Raw genomic sequence first — 15,044 nt, forward strand, 5'->3', positions numbered from 1 at the left:
GAATATTTGGAGTTCTTATAGAGTCATAAACCTGACATGAATCAAAACACGAAGATATTAAATCATCTGATGCGATGGTTTATTAGATATAGCGAACTTGACACACAGAAAATATTACATTAGCACGCTTCATAAGAAAATGTTTATTATAGTCTGCGTTTGTGGTGTAGTGGTTACTGTGATTAGCTGTCACCTCCGCAGGCGCGGGTTCGATTCCCGGCTGTGCGAAAAATTTGGAAACGTGGTACGAGGACTGGAATGGGGTCCACTCAGCCTCGGGAATTCAACTGAGTAGAGTGGGGGGTTTCGATTCGCAACTCAGCCGTCCTCGAAGTTGTTTTCCGTGGTTTCCCACTTCTTCCCCAGGTAAATGCCGGGATGGTACCTGACTTAAGGCCACGGCCGCTTCCTTTCCTTCTCCTTGTCTATCCCTTCCAATCTTCCCATTCCCCCACAAGGCTCCTGTTCAGCACAGCAGGTGAGGCCGCCTGAGCGAAGTGCTGGTCCTCCTCCATAGCTGTATCCCCAACCAAATATCTGATGCTCAAAACATCAACGTCGTTTCTTTCATTTCTGTAATAGGACATAATTTTGAAGTCATACAAGCAGCAGAAAAATATTTGTACATCGACTATAACTTTTCTGTTATGTTTACAGCTTGGAAGCAGTTAACTGCTTCACAGGCGGCTTTGATGTTACAGGATTTGACATTTCATTCTGTACGCATATCATGATTTTAAAATAACTCCAGAGTTTACAATCCATTTACGGGATTTTTCCTTTACCTAACGCTAACTAAATTTAAGTTGTTTATACAGTAAGTAGCCCAGGTGGATTTCTAACTACACCAGTTTCTAGGAACGTGTGATAAAGAATTCATGGACGATCAAGACAACGAAAGTAGACAGGTTGACTCTAAAGCTGAGCTTTAGTATTAATACTGTCCATTCCTTGGTGGATAATCAATGGAATGTACATGAAGTAGGATCGATAAGTTGATACATCACCAAAACGTTGTTAAAGGAATGATGTCTAGAATTCGTCCATTCTTTATTTAGCCGGAATTGTTTTGTCTTCAAACTGTGAATAAGAGTGGTACACTCAGATGGTTCTTCTTCTTCTTCTTGGTTCGCATAGGCCTACTTTGGACTACGCTTGTTCAACTGTTGGGCTTTGATCTTTGCCTAGTATTGGCACATTTTCTGCACGTGTAACTCCTTTCTTTCATCTGCCAAGGGGTACCTTTCTTCCTGTTTTTTTCTGAAATCCATGGACTTCCTTCAGGGTACGTAGTACAGACTGTCCATCCTGAACGTCTGATATTCCCAGTTCTCGTCCTTCTCAGTTTCTGTCAGCCAAGTGGTACGAATCTTCTTGTTCTGCCGGAAGATGAACAGTCGATTGGGCAGTCTTTTGGAAGGCAGTCTTACTATATGGCCATAGAAGGCTGCTCTCCTTTTCCTAGCACAATCAGAGAACCCCACTGTAAGTTCGTACAGCTCGGAATTGTGCCGTCTACGCAATTCATCATCATCCTTGTCCGACTCGTCAGCTGAACGGTCAGCGTACTGTCCTTCGGTTCAGAGGGTCCCGGGTTCGATTCCCGGCCGGGTCGGGGATTTTAACCTTATTTGGTTAATTCCAATGGCACGGGGGCTGGGCGTATATGTTGTCTTCATCATCATTTCATCCTCATCACGACGCGCAGGTCGCCTACGGGAGTCAAATAGAAAGACCTGCATCTGGCGAGCCGAACCCGTCCTAGGATATCCCGGCACTAAAAGCCATACGACATTTCATTTCATCATCATCCTTTACCGGACCTAAGACGTTCCTGAGAATTCTCCTCTCTCTGACTTCCATTTTCTCCATCAGACCTATTCGAGTCAATGAAAGACACTCCATGATACACAGAGCTTCTGGTCATATCACTGAAGTGTAGTGATTAACTTTCATATTGCTTCATAGGCATTTTTGTTATAAGTGTTCTTTGTTAGTAGATAGACCAGTTCCAACCTCTGTACTCTCATGGATAATGATGCTCTTTCTGATTAGTTGGGTTAAATCCATTCGCCGAGATGCTTAAATTTATCAGTACTCTTGATTTTCCCCATTCTGGTAGAATTCAGATAGTTCTTCTATTGTCGATCCTCTTTGCGGCTGCGAAGTAAGAATCACGAATTTTCAAAGGCAGCGTACAAACAAAGATTATCTGAGTTTTGGAAAGATACCTTTGGAAACTTTGGCATTGATTGTGTTAGAAAATGATTATTCTATTCTGGTGAGATCAAAATGTTGGAGTAACATCAGGTTACTTTTTTTAAGAGAGACGAAAGTCCATCTCTGACAATGAGCAGAATTCATTCCTGAGGCCATAACTGTATCTTTTTTGGGAGTCCACCGGTCAAAAGCAAACTGAGATGTAGACAATGCTCAATGAAATGGTACCTGATACACGTTTACTCCAATGATGCCGACAGTTGTTTCATTATTCTGTGCATACTTGCTTCTCTAAGTCCCAGTTGGTGTATCATTTCGTCCACTGTTACAGCAGACATATTGGCATGTTCTGGCCTGCCAAATCCACAAAACAGAGTAAAACTTACTTCTAATGTATTAGAAAAACCCTTCCATCCACCTCACCTATCTTTCTCTTCTCCTTTGCAAGCCCGCTCTCCTGGCCAGAGAGAGGATGTTGCCCTTTGGGTGGCCCACATCACCCCTTCGGGGTGGGGAGTGAAAGCAATAGAAAAAACAATACACATTGTTTTGGAGTTACTATTGCTTAATTACTCATGTGAATATACAGTACGCATTTTTGTTGACGGACTGAAAACGAAGAAGCTATTCAAAACAAAATCTCACTTCCTTAAAATTATAGCTGTATTGCTGGATAATTTTGGGTTTTAATAGTCACTGGAACTTCTGAACTGATATCTAATTCTATATGCACACATTTAATATGGTGAGCCTAGGAAAGCTTTTATTTTCACGCCCTTGGTAGCCCTTCTCTGTCTCCTTGCCGATAGAGTCATTCTTCAAAGGCTCGGACATTGTTTTTCCTCTCCGATTAGCACTATCCTGTTTGTTTTCCATTTTGACTTGAAGAGAATAAAAATGTATATGTAAATTTCTTCGTTTCAACGAAACTTGGTGAATGACATCGTTCGTGGTTCTTGACTGGCCGTTACACTCGATCTCTTAATGACGCGAATAATCAAGACTGACGCATTTCAATAATGTTGCACGACGAGTAGTGCTCCACCTTGCCAGTCGATTGATTTATTCATTCATTGACGTTTCCACTAGTGTTCCAAGGGCACAGCAACTGAGATAGGTTTATGGCAACAAATGGGTAGAAAAGGTCTAGGACTGAGAAGGAACTGGTCGTGATCTTAATTACGGTACAGGCCAACATTGCCTGACGTGAAAATGTGAAACCATGGAAGACAATCTTTAGGACTACCGATTGTGAGGTATGAAGCGAACAGCTGCACAGATCGAACTACGTAGCCAACTCGTTGATTGATTGATTGATTGATTGATTGATTGATTGATTGATTGATTGATTGATTGATTGATTGATTGATTGATTGATTGATTGATTGATTGATTGATTGATTGATTGATTGATTGATTGATTGATTGATTGATTGATTGATTGATTGATTGATTGATTGATTGATTGATTGATTGATTGATTGATTGATTGATTGATTGATCACGTGGTCCTCGCCTATGTTTCAGGCTCTAAAACTGAATCCTGGTGTAGTCATTTGGAATTTGAGAACGCTCAATTTTGTCATATCCGTGTCAGCAAATTCCGCCACTTCGACCTGTCAGACGCTAAAGCGATAGGAAAGACATCGAACGCGAAACACGAAATGAAATCAAACAAAAAATATCGGTGGCTTATTTGACCAGATATAAGTTAGGATTGTTTTAAGACAATGCCGGCCTGCATCTGGATACTCATTCTCTCGGAGAACTTATCGGAAGAGGTCCAATAATCCGAAGAAATTTGGTATCAGAATGAAAAAGGATAAGTCACTTGCAAACTAGCATCATTGGGGACAGGAGAGAACAGCGGTCAACCAAGGGAGGTCGGACAGGAAATATGAAAATATCGACGTTGGCAGAAGTGGAAAAAATGTAAAATTTATTATTTAATCCCTGGGTGGTTGTCAACCCTCGCAGCCACGTTAAGCTCTTTATGGGCTGACCCCCTCTCTCCTAATTCCACACGTGTCTGGCAGTGGAAATTCCATTGTGTGCGTGCTCTTTAACAGGTCAATAAGTCTACCAACAAGATATACTTGTAAGCGCTTTGAGACAATGCCGTACTGATAACCTGGATATTTTATGTTAAGCACATAATCTCAATAGCGTCTCTCAGCCAGAGGTAATAATTATTATCATCAAGACTTGCAGGAGGGAGCACAGCACCTTATCGTTGCATGTAGGAACAGTCCAACACTCATCCCTCAGTGCAGTAATTCAGCACACTTGCATGTTTCCTTCCTCAAACTACATCTAGATGATGGATTCCCGGAATTCTCTTCCCTTCTGGGCTAAGGAAATAAGATAGTTTTATTTATCTCTTTTCCAGATCAACGTGTCGCTCACTGGTATACGGATATATATCTGCCTTCAAGTCAGTGTACATGCCTCATCAATTATGATGAGAATTGCTACTACAACAAATATCATATTAAATAATATTAAAAGAGAACGTCTTCCGCCTAGCCGTATTCTAACTTCTAAGGGTCGGCAGTTCGTGTGGATTTGGCCTAGTTACACGTCCAGATGGCCTTCCTAACGCCAAACCTTTGTGGAATAATCTGTTAAAAATCGCGAGGTTTCTTTACAACTGGTTTAACACCGCGCAAATACATCGCAAACACACAATGCTGGTAAAGGGATAGGACTGATAAGGCAGCGGCCGTGGCTTTAACGTACAGTCCAACATTTACCTAGGATGACAATGGGAAACCATTTCCAGGGCTTCCGACACTGGGGGTCAAACCCACTCTATCTCCTGAATGCAAGCTGACAACTACGTGACCCAAACCGCGGAGTTACTCGCTCTATATTTATTCATTCATTCATTCATTCATTCATTCATTCATTCATTCATTCATTCATTTGCTTTGTTTTGCTTGGCGTAATTAAGACTGTGAAGCCTTCTCTTACACTGAACCAAGGTAAAGTAATACAATCTGGAGTGACTGGAAAATATTTTTAACTAACCTATAAAATAATTACAACTGTATTAGAAATTGAATAATAATCCCATCCAACCAGAAAGTAAATATTAAAGAGCCGGTCGGTAAAGGGTGGTGTGTCGGTGGTCGTGATTCGCTCAATAGACTTCCACGTTCCTTGAAGCATCTCTATGCTTGTTGTCAGCAGCAGTCCTTCAAATACGTTCTGTTCCATTAAAATTATACTAAAAATATTCGGCCATTTAAAAAATCGGATATATAAATTTGGGCCACCGTGTGGTCCACTGTGCCGAGGTTACAGATAATGGGGTATCGGGCAAGTTGACCGTGTGGTTAGGGCGTGCAACTGCGAGTTTGCGTCCGGGTGATAGTGGGTTAGAATCCAACCGTCAACAGCCCTGAAGATGGTTTTATGCGGTTTCCCATTTTCACATCAGGTATTTTTTTGCTATTGGCTTTAGGTCGCACCGACACAGATAGTTCTTATGGCGAGGATGGGACATAAAAGGGCTAGGACTGGGAAGGAAGCGGCCGTGGCTTTAATTAAGATACAGCCCCAGCATTTGCCTGGTGTGAAAATGGAAAACTACGGAAAACAATCTTCAGGGCTGCCTACAGTGGGGTTCGAACCCACTATCTCCCGAATACTGGATATTGGCCGCACTTACAGCTATCGAGCTATCGGTCACATCACACCCTTTCGTATCCTATCGTCGCCATAAGACGGTGTCGGTGCGATGTAAAGCAAACTGTAAAGATACAGGATAATGGGAACATAGCATTTTGATACGCCGTATAGACCGCCGATTAATAGAGTGGATCTGCTCATAGGCTTCTAATCAAATCCTGGAAACCATAGCTGCTAGCTCAATCGACGTTTATTTTTTATCTTTTTTATAACATCCTTTACGTCGCACCGGCACAGATAGGCCTTAAGGTGACGATGGGATAGGAAAGGGCTAGGAATAGGCAGGAAGCGACCGTGGCCTTTATTAAGATACAGCCCCAGCATTTTCCTGGTGTGAAAATGAGAAACCACAGAAAACCATCTTCAGAACTGCTGACAGTGGGGTTCGAACCCACTATCCCTCCCGAATGCAAGCTGATAGCTACGCGACCCTAAAACGCAAAGCCACTTTTTCGGCAATCGACGTTTCAAAACCACTTATGAACTGAGGGAATTTACTTTTTCCTTCGTCCTTATCAGTAAATTACACTTATGAAAAGATACAGAACTACCAGACTTCTATACTCACGGTGATACAATATTTTACTTTCCCTATTGTTTGAAAGCTAGCATGTTTCCTGCAGGCCTGGTAACTTAAAATACTTCCTTCATTTTGACAACAACATTTCTTCGCCCCGAAGTTAATATAAATGTCTGTTCTCTTGTAGACGTCTCAATTACTTGATGGCACTTTGTGTAAAGAGTGAGAAGTAATTCCCCTGGCATCATATGAGAAATTAATTTCTATCTGGTAAACCTTCTTTATCCTCTTATTCGCAGCGAATAATGAAAATGAAATATCCGTCTTTTTAAACTACAGACTTCCTTGAATTAAGACATATAGACTTCCTGCAACACTGTAACGTTCAGCGAATCGCCTGAATAACAGTGTGTAGCGGGTCAGTATCACGGAGGGGCCAGAGCATACGGTAACTTCACCCACATTATTGAAGAAAACGTGTCAAATGGTCAGTCAGACTTGATTATCGATTGCAAGTACTGTGCCTTACTTCGTGTTACCACGGGGACCGTGTTATTTCTACACGACAGCAATCGATTGATGGTGGAGGGAGGGAAGTTAACTATTCTCCTAATGAACAGCTTTTCCCATTCAAAGGAAACAATGATTGGTGTTGTCGTCCTTGTAGTTGTTTATTCATAATAATGGTTTTATAATAATTGGTCGTTAGGCCCTTGTTGTAAATGTGGAAACTCACTGGAAGTCTATGTTACTCTGACATTTTCCGTACAGCATACTGCACCAGTTGAAACCTGGATAGGGGTGAATACGCTGAACCTTAGAGTATATCGTAACCCATCAGCTTCCTAAATTAAGTATGAAATACTTGTATAAGACAACAATCACGATAGCCGATGTAAAATCGACGATTTGGGTCGAGTACCTCGGAATAATACAGCTTTGGTCTTACTCACTTACTCACTAGAAATTACAATAATTCTACAGCAGAACTTGCCCGAATAGGCACTTAATCTATTTAAATAAAGTTGTAGGAGGTTAGCTGTCTGTAAGTTCTTTTGTTTGCCAATTTTTCAGATATTTATCCATTTTAGGAAAACTCAAGACCATATCAGTGGTTTTTAGCTTTTGTCTCTGTTGTTTGCCTGTTTATTCCAACATCACGGCGAAACGGCTGGATAAATCTCAGCCAACCTTCATATTTACACTATACTCATTCAGGGGAAAGTTTAGATATGTATATGATTTTAAAATCACTGAATACGAAGTTTTATTTATTTTCCTCCAGATCTACAGTATTTTCTACCATTATTGACCCGTTAATGGAGAAAAATAATAATGCCTAACCTAGACAAGCTCATATAGATACCAACATACACACACGCACACAAAATAAATTCTCATAAAATACTCGGCACCTGCTGACAAATGGCCCACGGACAATTCCCTCCCGGGGAACCGATAGCCAGGTTAGTACAACAATTAGTGGAACAAATGAAAAAAGACAAAATTAAAATGGCAAAATAAAATGAAATAAGGCAAACTAAAATGAAATGCGCAGTTGATAAAGACCAAATTAAAATGAAAAAATTAAACTGAAATAAGGCAAACTAAAATGAAATAAGCAACTGAAGCTGATCTACTGAACAGGCAATGATAAGAATAGTGGTCTTTTCAGCAGCGACCACCGCCCGGCAAGACCTGAGACCGCAAGGCTGCTCGCAGAAACAGGATTGGACCACCAGGCGATGCCCACCGTGTGCATGAATCTGGTGCTGACCAGACGTACAGTGATTGACAGGACTCGCGGAGAAGTTCACGAGACTATGGGAATTATGGACTAATAGGACAATTGAAATAGCTCCTCCCAGCAGAGCAAACCGCTGATTGAAGGTTCGTGCTAACCTGTTAACTTGGAAAAGTTACGCACCTGCTAGGGTTACGCAACATAAACCATGTCCCAGATTTGCTTGCCCGAGTAAGCCAGTCTGGCAATACAATGCCAATCCTAGCGAACCCTGGCAAGATCACCTTTTTCCGTTGAGTGCGCTGACTTTTCTGTTTACACAGGGCAGTCCTCTACCATTTAAATTACTTAATGTCTTCACTACACTTACTCAATCTGCTGAGCTGTCCTATCTATTTTACCACACATGCAATGTACTACTTAGAGCTCCAACTTCATACTCAGTTGCGCAATAAGATAGCAATCCAACGATTCCAACTCTTCAACTAAATAATCTGCGAAACAACACTACGCTAAATCAACCCCCACACTAAAGATTAAATTTACTATACAGATATTTATCACCATATACCAACTTAACTATAAACATACCTCCGAGACACACTTCACCATTATAATAATAATAATAATAATAATAATAATAATAATAATAATAATAATAATAATAATAATAATTTCGTGTGGCTATTTCTAGCCGAGTGCAACCCTTGTAAGGCAGACCCTCCGATGAGGGTGGGGGGCATCTGCCATTGGTAGGTAACTGCGTGTTATTGTGGTGGAGGATAGTGTTATGTGTGGTGTGTGAGTTGCAGGGATGTTGGGGACAGCACAAACACCCATCCCCCGGGCCATTGGAATTAACCAATGAAGGTTAAAATCCCCGACCCGGTCGGGAATCGAACCCGGGACCCTCTGAACCGAAGGCCAATACGCTGACCATTCAGCCGAGTCGGACGGTAAATTCGTGTCCTCATCCCGAGGCGGTGCAGCTTTTTTCAGGCACACCCCCGTTGGAGGTGAGCTGCATGTACCATTTCAACCACATACCAGCCCTCCTGCCACTTTTAAATTTCTGGCAGTACCGGGAATCGAACCCGGGCCCCCGAGGACGGCAGCTTATAACGCTACGAAGGCGTACACTTCACCATTACGTTCACTCTACAAACATCTACCACCATGTGCCATCAACACCACCTCATTCACCTCCTCTCTCTAACCATAAAAATACCACCATTGAATCCAATAAACAGACACATCCACCCTATACCAACAACCCCATTTCATTCTAAACCCCTTTCTTACCATTATACGTAATATTTTACAATCGTGTACATTTCACCTACTACATTACTAACAAATACACACAGTTCAATACCTATTATAAACAACTCCAAGTCAAATTTCACCAATAATTTCACCATCCAAACACCATCCACAATGTAACTCCGAACTCCTAAAAAAAATTCATTTAAATACCATAATACCTTCACACTTTTTTCCACCCTATCACCACATACACCTAATAATACATTTACTGTAACAATCCAATTACACCACTCCCAAACTCCACATTAAATAACAATTAAACGACTTCCTCACTCTTAATTCACCTACAGTTAATACACACACTGTCCGACTCGTTGGCTGAACGGTCGGCGTACTGGCCTTCGGTTCAGAGGGTCCCGGGTTCGATTCCCGGCCGGGTCAGGGATTTTAAGCTTAATTGGTTAATTCCAATGGCACGGGGGCTGAGTGTATGTGTTTTCTTTATCATCATTTCATCCTCATCACGACGCGCAGGTCGCCTACGGGAATCAAATAGAAACACCTGCACCTGGCGAACCGAACCCGTCCTGGGATATCCGGGTACTAAAAGCCATACGACATTTCAATACACACACTAAATGACCTCCTCGTATCATTTTTTTCATTTTACTATATACACAGGACACTAGACATTTCACATACAATTACCTCTTACTAGAACACAAGGCAATTCAAATATACACATACCACCACTTACTATAACCGCTCTCACATATCACCAAATCTACCCCTTATGCATAACAATCTAATTACACTGCTCCCAAACTCTTTCAATAAATTTACCACTCCATTACCTATCCTCACTTACTGCAAACCAATTACAACTTACACAACTCACATAACGAGACCACTCTCACTTCTTATGTTGTCATTCAGTCTATGACAACTGTTCACTTTTACAATACCCTCCTCATTTCTTTTTTCATCAAGGGAAAGGTTTGGATATGCATATGATATAAAAATCATTGAATAGGCTGGGAGATTATAGGAAAACATATCGTCGTTGCCGGGACGAAACCTCCTATGTGTTAATATTTTTTAGGATATACCGCCCCGCAGCACATACATTATGAAGTGCGAGAATGCCTTGACAACTGTCACTCAATATTGCACCTTAGATGACAGAACCTTATCGGCCAAAGTTCTAAGCTAAAATATTTCACATAGGAGGTTTTGTCCCGGCAGCGACGATATGCATTTTCTTCCATTTTATCTTTTACTACCGATTTTCTCTAAAATTCGTGGACTATATGTGAAACGCCCCTTCATTCTCAACAACTTTTGTCATGTACTCTTTAGATGGCGGAGAAAATTACTATATGTATTATTTCCGTTATTTTATGTAGTATGCGTATTTATCGGACGACTGTAAATAATGGAGATGATTTCGAAAAATCGTATTTTTAGTCTAAGTCCCGTGGAATATTTGGTGCATGTCACTTCAAGGTAGGTTAACGGGAATAACTAAAGATGATGATGCTTATTGTTTAAATGGTCCTATCTAGGTCACCAGCCCAATAACTAAAGTAATTTTGATTTTTTTTTATAGAACGGGTAATAAGGGATGAGTTTTCTGCCACAGCGCCACTCCAGTGGTCAGGGAAACAACAATATGTAAGCAAGAATTTCGCACAACTTCGGACCAGGAGCTGTACCGTGCAATAAACTCTCTGATCGTCCTCATTCTGTCTCTACGTTGTTCATCTTTATCTTACTTCACGTTACTGGCACGTGCTGCCATAGAAAAGTATCAGTTTAACCTGTCGTATAAACGTCTGAATACAGGCGTGCAAATTCGCATAAATTCATGAAAGAAACATGTAATCCATTTGATATTCCCGCGCGAAGAACGAGTACAACTGCTAGTTAACAAATATTTATTTATAGGAACATCATGTGAAGGAACCGATTATATTCGTAATCCCACGAAATATGTAATGTCCTATGGTAACGAATAGCAGGTGCGACAAGCTCCCACTCCCCAGAAATATTCGGGAAAAAATTATTCCCTCCTTAAGTCGTGAAAGTCAATCGAGGATTTTGTCTGATTTTCAATCCTAGCTACCATTTATTTCAGTTTCTACTTTTAAATATTAATCTGATGCTTGGTGTTTATACTTGATACGACAAATAGTGGTATTTGAAAGTGCTCATTGTCTCCGTATGTTAAAACATCACGGAAAAATGAATTGGTACATAATGGCAAATGGTGTCTTAGCCATAAGGTTTTCAAAACTTTCAACGGGAAGGGGACATCAGAGGGGGCCTAAAACATAAAAATCTATTTAAAGATTGGTTTTACACGGAAATACACATAATTTATTTACTACATTACTTACAAACTGTCTTATTCCATACGCTCCTCCCATACAGTGAAAAATAGACATATCTATCGCGATCATGTGAAAGTTTAAGTTCAAGAGCCGATAACTAACTATATGGAAAGTTGTTATTAACATTTTAAAGGTTTTGTTCATCTGATACTTGGTGCTTATACTGGAAGGAAAATCTCTCTCTCTCTTCAAACCATATACTCTTGACTGGGTGTGGAAGCATGTCATGAGTTAGTGGCTAAATGGTTAGCATGCTAGCTTTTCGGTCAAAGGGTCCCCGGTTCGATTCCTGGCCATGTCTAGGAATTTAACTTTCTTTAGACAATTCACCTGGCTCGGGGGATGAGTGTTTGTGGCGTCTTCAGTATTAGAATTCATTTCAGGTAGGATCCCATCCACAGAGACGCACACGGCGTCAACTTTCCCAAGGTCTCACCATTATTATTTATGCGTTAGTGGGGAGTAGAGTCCATTCTCTGTGGTTCTGTACTAGCTGTGTCACGTCATGGAATGGTTTTCCAACCAAGATTCTCAGCTGGTCAACCCAATCGCCGGTACATCTACCCTGGAACCGGTTTCCCCAGCACCGCCATGTTTTCCATAGCACCGAGGCTCAGACATTCTCTACTCCTCCGATTCTACATTTTTCAGAATATATGCACAAGTTCGGCGTTCTCCCCACGATATTACTAGAACAAGAACAAGAAGAGAGACCGAAACTTCAAAAGGGTCGGGCTGAGTGGCTCAGACGGTGAAGGTGCTGGTCTTCTGACCCAACGTTGGCAGGTTCGTGCCACAATCCGGTGGTATTTGAAAGTGCTCATATACGTCAGCCTCGTGTCCGTAGATTTACTGGCAAGTAAAAGAACTACTGCGGGACTAAATTCCGGCACCTCGGCATCTCCGAAAACCGGAAGAAAAGTAGTTAATGGGACGTAAAGGCAATAACATTATTATTATTATTATTATTATTATTATTATTATTTTCAAAAGCTTCGATTTGTCCCTATCTGCTGTCGTAATGGTTGATCTTTCCCAGGCGTACTGGCGATAAGAAATATTAGAGTGTCAAATAGACTGAGTTTGGTTAGTCTGGGAAAATACGCGAGGCTAATAAATAAAGATATTACCAGTAAATGGAAACGTCGTCGTTAAGCCCAGAAATTTAGGCATTTAAAGATTACAGTAAAACGCAAACTTACTGAGGTACCAAGTATATTCTAGCCCGGATAAGTTCTGCTACGATATTTGTATTCACTGTTCCGAGGTATCTGTGGAACAGCAGAGGTGAAAGAAGGTGCGGGAGTGAACAGGTCCCAAAATACGAAATTAAAATTTAACAAGGTTATATTTTCTTAGCAAAATCAAGAAATAACAAGAATGGCAGGTACAGAGTAGCAAGGTAACAAATGTACAATTACAGTATTCACAGGATTTGGGCTTCGAGCCCCGGACTCACAATTCTTGAGCAATTAGCCCAACTTTACCCAAAAAAAAAAAAAAAAAGATTCGACAAAGGGGCAGAAGACCCCAATCATGTTCAGAAGCACTTTCTCCCAATTACAAGGTAAAGCCTCCTCGAGGCATCCAAAATCAATTTCAAAAGAGCGATCCGCTCTCAAAGTTTAAGCCTATCAAAGGCCACACCAAACTCAACTTTCAAGTTGTCCTCCAAGGACATGAAAACAGGGGTAAAAATACCCAACCTATTGAGGCCTATTAAGTAAGGAAAGGTTAATTACATGGCCTCTAAAATATCAGTTTGAGAGGAGGCGTTGCTGCACTCCTAATACATTTTGTGTAAAACCTACTTGGCACTAGGCCGTTAATGCAAGGGCTAATCCCATACTAAAGAGGTGACTTATACGAGAAGACAATTTACATTACGCTAGACTGGAAGAAACGGTAGAGAAAAATAAGTTCACCTCAAAGCAATATGAGTGGGAGCTCGAGAGGGTTAAGCACTCTCTATCCCAATATGTAGTTAAAACAGAAAGAATTGACACCAAGTGTCTTTACATTATTAAAGGAAAGTTACATGGAAACGGCTTCGGACCTGCCCCGAGAGTTAAACTGCTGAGCTAGCAAGAAAAGAAGTTATTAAACAGCCATTACCTTGTGGTTGAACTGCTGCCCGAAGAAAGAGGCGCTTCCCGCCCCCTGCTAAGTACTTTACACACTGAAAGATGTTACTGAAGTGGCCCGGAGACCCGAAAATCAGCAGTTTATATACTCTCGCGGAAAGTTCGAGGCATTTCAGGAATGAGAACACCCTCCCACAAGAATTTTATTGGTTAGGGTTAAGCAACATATCCAAGTTGAAGAAGATACACCTGATTGGTCATAAATTAATTAAAGAAATTCGGGATTGGCTAAATTCAAACCTGGCGGAAGGAAGGGGTTAATATTGCCAACATAAACAATAACTGAAATAAATTTAACAAAGAACAAACTTATAAACACAAAATTTCTTCAAAAACATAGTTCTTTCACTTCGCACTAGGGTGCATAATTGTATTTCTTCAGAAGTGCCATCTGGAAGAGAATGTCCACACTTCTTACTACAGGCAAAACAAAAATACATCGAAAACGACCCAGTTCAGAAACTTCAAAATTTACAAGTAGTGACATCTTCTGGGAAACTAGAACATTAACACAGTAGATAAAGTTCAGACTTCCTCCAGTAGAGGAGTTTCAACTGGCGCAAAGTTCGAATTAGCGGCGTGGGGGTGTACCACCCGGTACATACACATTAGTAGTCTGGCCTATTAGAACCCCTAGGTGATGTGTTACTCTCCATGCATTACGGAAGAGCGAGCTAGGAGACACTTTCTACCAGCCAAATTAGTTCACATTCTGTCCGTCTCCAAGGCTAAATGGTTAGCGTGCTGTTCTTTCGTCACAGGGATCCCGGGTTCGATTCCCGGCAGGGTCGGGAATTTTAACCATCATTGGTTAAATTCGCTGGCAGGGGGGCTGGGTGTATGTGTCGTCTTCATCATCATTTCATCCTCATCATGATGCGCAGGTCGCCCATGGCAGTCATATCAAAAGACCAGCATCTGGCGAGCCGAACATGTCCTCGGACACTCCCGACACTAAAAGCCATACGCCATTTCATTTCAATTCGCATTCTGACCTATAACTGCTTAACATCCCCACTCTAGTCGTAAGGAATTCAGTCCCATTGAATCATGTCAAATATGAA

Source organism: Anabrus simplex, chromosome 8 (genome assembly GCF_040414725.1).
Source record: "Anabrus simplex isolate iqAnaSimp1 chromosome 8, ASM4041472v1, whole genome shotgun sequence".
Classification (NCBI taxonomy): domain Eukaryota; kingdom Metazoa; phylum Arthropoda; class Insecta; order Orthoptera; family Tettigoniidae; genus Anabrus; species Anabrus simplex.